Genomic DNA, 7056 nt, shown 5'->3' on the forward strand with positions numbered 1-7056 from the left:
AGTCAGTTGACTAGGTATAGGTTCTCCTGCTTGAGCAGGGAGCTGGACTAGAAGACCTCCAAGGTCCCTTCCAGATTCTATCCTATCCTATTCTATTCTGTTCTGTTCTATTCTATTCTAAGCTCCGGGTTCGAAAACAAAAGAGATCAGTCAATCAATCAGAACAGAGCTAAAAAGGACCTTGGAGGTCATCTAGTCCAACCCCCTGCTCAGGCAGAAAACCCTAGACCATTCCAGAGAAATGGCTGTCCAGACTCTTCTTGAAAACGTCCAGTGATGAAGCACCTACAACTTCTGGAGGCAAGCTGTTCCACTGGTTAATTGCCCTCACTGTCAGGAAATTTCTCCTTAATTCCAGGTTGCTTCTCTCCTTGAGGAGTTTCCATCCATCGCTTCTTGTCCTGCCTTTGGGCGCTTTGGAGAATAGGTGGACTTCCCCTCTTGTTTGTGGCAGCCCCTCAAATACTGGAAGACTGCCATGGTGTCAGCCTTGTTTTGTCTAGACTGGCCATTCCCACACCCTGCCACCTTTGAGAGAAAATCCTTGGTGGTTTCCTTGCAGATGTTTAACTGCGAAACTCTCTAATCAGCAAAAGCAAAGTCAACGGTTCATTTTTACTTTTCATCATCGCAAAGCACAAAATCCAGACGGGGAAAACATAAATATATTCTCCTCTTTGAATAGAACAATCAATTTAACCATTACTGCTTTATCTTCCTTGCTGTTGAAATAGTATGTATTTCTATTCGCTCTTAATGATCTTTATAATCTATCGCCATTGATATTAACAAAATTCACTGTATTCTTTCGGATTTTTTTTAATCTTGAAAGGAATTTTTTTTCATCCATTTTAAAACACTAAACTTTTCTTTAAAAAGATTTCTAAAATTAAAACATTCTAATTAATACATATTTTTAAAAAATTTCCACTTCGCCTACATGAACGTTCACTTTCAGACCAATAAAATTCCAACTAACTCAAATTAACTCATTAAATTTAGGTCACTCCCTCCAAATTACCCTCATACAATATCTTTCTTCTTGTTGTTGTATACATCCTGTTCAAGACTCTAGATTTTTCTTTAAGCTAATACATCTTTTTCTTTAACTTTTCTCTTAACAGAGAAATTTTCAAGCACACTTCCAATAATATTTTACAAACTTTAGGAATTACATAAGCATATGTAACGGAAAGGAAAAATACATTTTCAAACTTTAGATTAAGACTTCTGTTCAATTACAAATATCAGACTGAAGGAAGTCCACCCTAATTCCAATTGACTCATTAAATTTAAGTCACTCCTTCCAGCTTGTCTTCATGGAATATATTTTTTTTCTTCACTGGAATGTTTGTCAAGTAGTTATAAACTTCCCTTTTTCTCAAGAATTTCTCAACCTTGTTAATATCCTTGAGGAAAAAGTCCCAAACTTGTCCTGTTAAAAGTTGTAAATTTTCTTGGAACTCTTCTTTCTATTTAAACCATCATAATAAAAATTGGGATCGGATTTCTATTCCCAAAGTACAGTTGACTCCTTTGTATTGTCAGCTACTTGTGAAATTGCCTGGGTGGTTTGGTAACTTTCTACAGACATTTGCATCTCTGTAGTAGTTTGAGTCAAGGCTGTGGTCTTCCCAGTTGCAATGTATGGCAGTGAAAGTTGGACCATAAGAAAGGCTGAGCGCCAAAGAATTGAGGCCTTTGAACTATGGTGCTGGAGAAGATTCCTGAGAGTCCCTTGGACTGCAAGGCGATCAAACCGGTCAGTCCTAGAGGAGATCAACCCTGACTGCTCTTTAGAAGGCCAGATCCTGAAGCTGAAACTCAAATACTTTGGCCACCTAAGGAGAAGGAAGGACTCACTGGAGAAGAGCCTCATGCTGGGAAAGGCTGAGGGCAAGAGAAGAAGGGGACGACAGAGAATGAGGTGGCTGGATGGAGTCACTGAAGCAGGAGGCGTGAGCCTAAATGGACTCCAGAAGGTGGTAGAGGACAGGAAGGCCTGGAGGAACGTTGTCCATGGGGTCGCAATGAGTCGGACACGACTTTGCAACTAACAGTACTTTGAGTAGTCTTTTTACAGTGACCTGGGATCATGTGATCACCTCTTGCGACCTTTGGGCCAGTAAAATCAATAGGGAAGCCAAATTCATTTGATAACCGTGTTACTAACTTAACAATCCTGGCAAGAAAGGGCACAAAATGGTGTGTACTGTCCCCATTTTAACTGTCCTGCTTAGCAACCGAAACTTTGGGCTCAAGACTTTTAAACGAAGGCCCCTAGCTTAAAATGACACATTCTGCTAAATTCCCATTCACGTTGATCGAACAATTTGACCCTTATCCCGCCCCTCCCCCCCATTAGATAAGGAAAGCTGAAAGGACATTCCTTATGGACATTCATGGGAACCCACCTTTTGTAAAGGCATGCCATGATCTCAAAAAGCCGTTCATGGTGTTGGAAGAAAAAAAACCTGGTCCGGTTCCAAGCCGGGAGAAAGACGCTGTAGAAATGAACTGAAGGCAGGCTGCATTTTGGAAAGGAGATCTCTGTTTATTTGGTAGCCAGAAACCTAGTGTGACAGCAGCATGTAGTTCTGGGATGGCTGACAAAATTGAATTGAGAGTAGGTGGGTTTTCATACGTTCTTTGGGGCTTCTTGATTGGGATGCCTGTTCCTCGTGAAATGTACTTTAACCTGTGCTTGAGGTGCCCTTTTGTTATTCTAATTATTCTGGCCTGACTCCCATTGTGGCTCGGAGGTCATGCCCTGTCCTTGGAGCTGGGTGGGGAATGTAGATTTTTAGGAGTCTTTGTTTTTCTAATCCCATCAGCTCCAGCCATCTGTGAGAGCATTTTGCTTATGAATTCTGCTTTCTTAACGGGTACAAAATCTACATTCCTAAAGACTTCAGGTAGAGGACAGGAAGGCCTGGAGGAACGTTGTCCATGGGGTCGCGGTGGGTCGGACACGACTTGGCAAGTAACAACAAAGACTTCAGGCTTCTGCTTAAGGCTGTTTTTTCCTATAGCAGGAAGATTGGGACTGCTTTGTGCCTTTGAGAACATGTTTCTCCTCTTCTCCTTTAGGGGAAGTATCTGCCTCTTTTAATATTCCCCAAAGAGTTTCATTCCCTAGACAGGGGTGAGGGTGTCCCACCATGATTCAGTGGAGGATACCCAAAGATGTCAGTTGGAAGTGCATACAGGAATATTGGATGAGGATCCAAAAATGGATAGAGGAAATCACAGGGTGTTTAGTTGATCTTAAACCAGAGACGTATCTGCTTGGCTCCAGGCCTGGAAATATTAAGAAGGAAATATGGTATTTGGTTTTACATATCTTAAGGGCGGCAAGGATGGGGTATGCTCAATTTTGGAAGGCAAATCATACCCCGCCAGATGAAGTTATAATTAGGAGAATACTTGATTGTGCAGAAGCAGACACCTTGACCAAGAAGTTGAAGGGTAAAGAAGAGACACCAGCATTTCTATCATGGAATAAATGGTATATTTGGATGGATAAAAGATTAAAGAAATGAGGGTGGCTTGGAGGTTGGTCAAAAATGAAGTGATATAGTCTTTGTTAATGAATAAGCTTTGGAGTTGAATAGTTATAAGAGACTTAATGAGTGGAATATAATTGTTAGTTTAGAAGTAGATGTAATGTGAAATTTTTGAAATGGTTTTCAATTTTTTGATTTCTTCGTTTTTTGTATATTGTAAATGTTTTTTTTTGTCTTTGTTGGTGTATGGTGTGTTTTTAACACGAAATGTAAATAAAGATTCATTTATTTAAAAAAAAGGAATATTGCAACGAACATAGAATCTGAGACTCAACTAATACTGACAGTCCTAGCTGGGATAGGTAACCCCTGATCATTTATCAACTGTTCAAAATTATGGTGCCCCCCCCCACACACACAAAAGCCGTTCCACTGATTAATTGTTCTCACTGTCAGGAAATTTCTCCTTAATTCCAGGTTGCTTCTTTCCTTGATTAGTTTCCAACCGTTGTTTCCTCTCCTGCCTTCAGGTGCTTTGGAGAATAGCTTGACTTCCTCTTCTTTGTGGCAGCACTTCAAATATTGGAACACTATTATCATGTCACCCTTCGTCGTTCTCTTCATTAGACTAGATATACCCAGTTCCTGCAAATGTGCTTCGTATGTTTGAGCCTCCAGTCCCCTGATCATCTTTGTTGCTCTTCTCTGCACTCTTTCTAGACTGAGTCTCAACGTGGTGATCAAAACTGGATGCAATATTCCAAGGATGGTCTTACTAAGGCACAATAATAACGTTGAAAGGGACCTTGGAGATCATCTAGTCCAACCCCGTGCTCAAGCGGGAGACCCTATATGCCATTTCAGACAAACGGCTGTCCAGTCTCTTTTTAAAAACCTCCGGTGTTGGAGCATTCACCGCTTCTGGAGGCAGGTTGTTCCACTGGTTAATTGTTCTCACTGACAGGAAATTTCTCCTTAATTCTAGGTTGCTTCTCTCTCTGGTTAGTTTCTATCCATTGCTTCTTGTCCTGCCTTCAGGGGCGCTTTGGAGCTTTCAACCCAACCCACCGCACAGGGTTGATGTTGTGGGGAAAATAGGAGGAGGGGGTGTATTAGGTATGTTCATCATCTTGAGTTACTTATAGAGCAGACATGTCAAACACAAGGCCCGGGGGCCAGATCCGGCCCGCAAAGTTGTTTCATGCGGCCCACGAAGCCATCCTGGAAACAGGAAGGGAACGGCCCCCACTGCCTTGGCCCTGGCCCAGAGACCCTCCTCCTGCCAGAGACCCTCAGATCTGTCCCACTCCTGTCCAGGCCCCCATAGGCACCCTTGATGCCAACGATGTAGAGCTGGCCACGCCCACCCAGTAGGCCATACGCACTCTAGCCACACCCACCCAGTAGGCCACGCCCACCCAGGCCATACCCACCCGGCCCCTTGAGGGCAACCGCGATGCTGATGCGGCCCTCAATGAAATTGAGTTTGACACCCCTGTTATAGAGCAATAAAGGTGGGATTTTTTTAAAAAAAACCCTAATCAAATAAAAACATAACCCATCTGATGTGAACACCCAAATCTTACTCCTTTTAATGAAATGTGTTCAGCTCAGCAGCCAAGGTCCTGCTTTTTGCACTGGTTGAAGTTCCTAAGGCAATTCCAGGAACATTCCCCAGATAAGCTGTGCTCACACAATACCCTAAGCCACGACTGATTTAACCACGTCTGCTTGAATTGATCCAATTCTCCTAAGTCACAGAACCCAGGAATCACAAAACAATCGCATCCACACAATAAGATAGACTGGTCAAAAATGGGGCAGCAAGGTTTTTTCAGATGGAGCAATCCAGTTGTTGTCTTTCGGTACTGAAAGAGTTGTAATAATGACTTGTTTGTTTGGGCACAACCCGTGCTTACAAAACCGGCTCTTTTGTTTTCCCCGAGCCAAAGCTTAGAGTCATCTGGTGAGTCACACATTGTTCAACTTCCTTTTAGTAAATCGGACTTTTCAGGGCACTGCAAAATATACAGCTAGTCCTCAACTTACAACCGTTGGGGACCGTTCTAATTCTGACCTCACTGGGGGGGGGGAGAAAAAAGGAACCCACCACCATTTTTCACCCTCGCGACTGTGGAAAGAATCCTGTGGTCACGTGATCGATTATATAATTATGGATTTGCACCTTCAATCATCTCTCAACCAAAGGGCCTGACTTCATATATAGCTAAGCCCAAGATTAAAAAAAGAACTGATGTTAAAACTAAGTTTAGCAAATTCTAATAAGAGAGGAACTAAGGTGGCAACCATGGCTGTGAAAGCTGGACCATAAGAAAGGCTGAGCGCCAAAGAATGGAGGCCTTTGAACTCTGGTGCTGGAGAAGACTCCTGCGAGTCCCTTGGACTGCAAGGCGATCAAACCGGTCAGTCCTAGAGGAGATCAACCCTGACTGCTCTTTAGAAGGCCAGATCCTGAAGTGGAAACTCAAATCCTTTGGCCACCTAAGGAGAAGGAAGGACTCACTGGAGAAGAGCCTAATGCTGGGAAAGATGGAGGGCAAGAGAAGAAGGGGACGATGAAGAATGAGGTGGCTGGATGGAGTCACTGAAGCAGGAGGTGTGAGCTTAAATGGACTCCAGAAGATGGTGGAGGACAGGAAGGCCTGGAGGAACGTTGTCCATAGGGTCGTGATGGATCGGACACGACTTCGCAACTAACAACAACTATCTATCTATCTATCTATCTATCTATCTATCTATCTATCTATCTATCTATCTATCTATCTGAGGAGATTAACCCTGACTGCTCTGTAGAAGGCCAGATCCTGAAGTTGAAACTCAAACACTTTGGGCACCTAATGAGAAGGAAGGACTCAATGGAGAAGAGCCTAATGCTGGGAAAGATGGAGGGCAAGAGAAGAAGGGGACGACAGAGAATGAGGTGGCTGGATGGAGTCATTGAAGCAGTAGGTGTGAGCTTAAAGGGACTCCAGAAGATGGTAGAGGACAGGAAGGCCTGGAGGAACATTGTCCATAGGGTCGCGATGGGTCGGACACGACTTCGCAACTAACAACAAAACCTCTGTGAAGATCTGACCTGGAAAGTTAACACAACCCAGGTGGCTAGAAAGGCCCAACAGAGGCTTCACTTTCTTAGGGTCTTGTGGAAGAACAGGGTAGAACAACGGCTAATGACCCTCTTTTACCGGTCTACTATAGAGAGCGTCCTCTCGTATGGTATTGTGGTTTGGTATGCTGGTCTGACAGCCGCGGACAGGAAAGTATTACAGAGGGTAGTGAGCCCAACACAAGACATTGTGGGCTGTTCCCTGACACCAATGGATGACCTCACCAGGGCTCGTTGCCTTGGAAGAGTGAGGAAGATTCTCAGGGATGACTCACACCCTGGACGGTATCTCTTTACTCTCCTACCATCCGATAGGAGATATAGGAGTATAGCCAGCCGTACCAACAGGCTGAAAAATAGCTTTTATCCGTGGGCTGTTAGGCTTTTAAATGGGATATAATCTCTGTGAACTTATGCAGAATT

Source organism: Vipera berus, assembly GCF_964194415.1.
Source record: "Vipera berus genome assembly, chromosome: 3".
Classification (NCBI taxonomy): Eukaryota; Metazoa; Chordata; class Lepidosauria; order Squamata; family Viperidae; genus Vipera; species Vipera berus.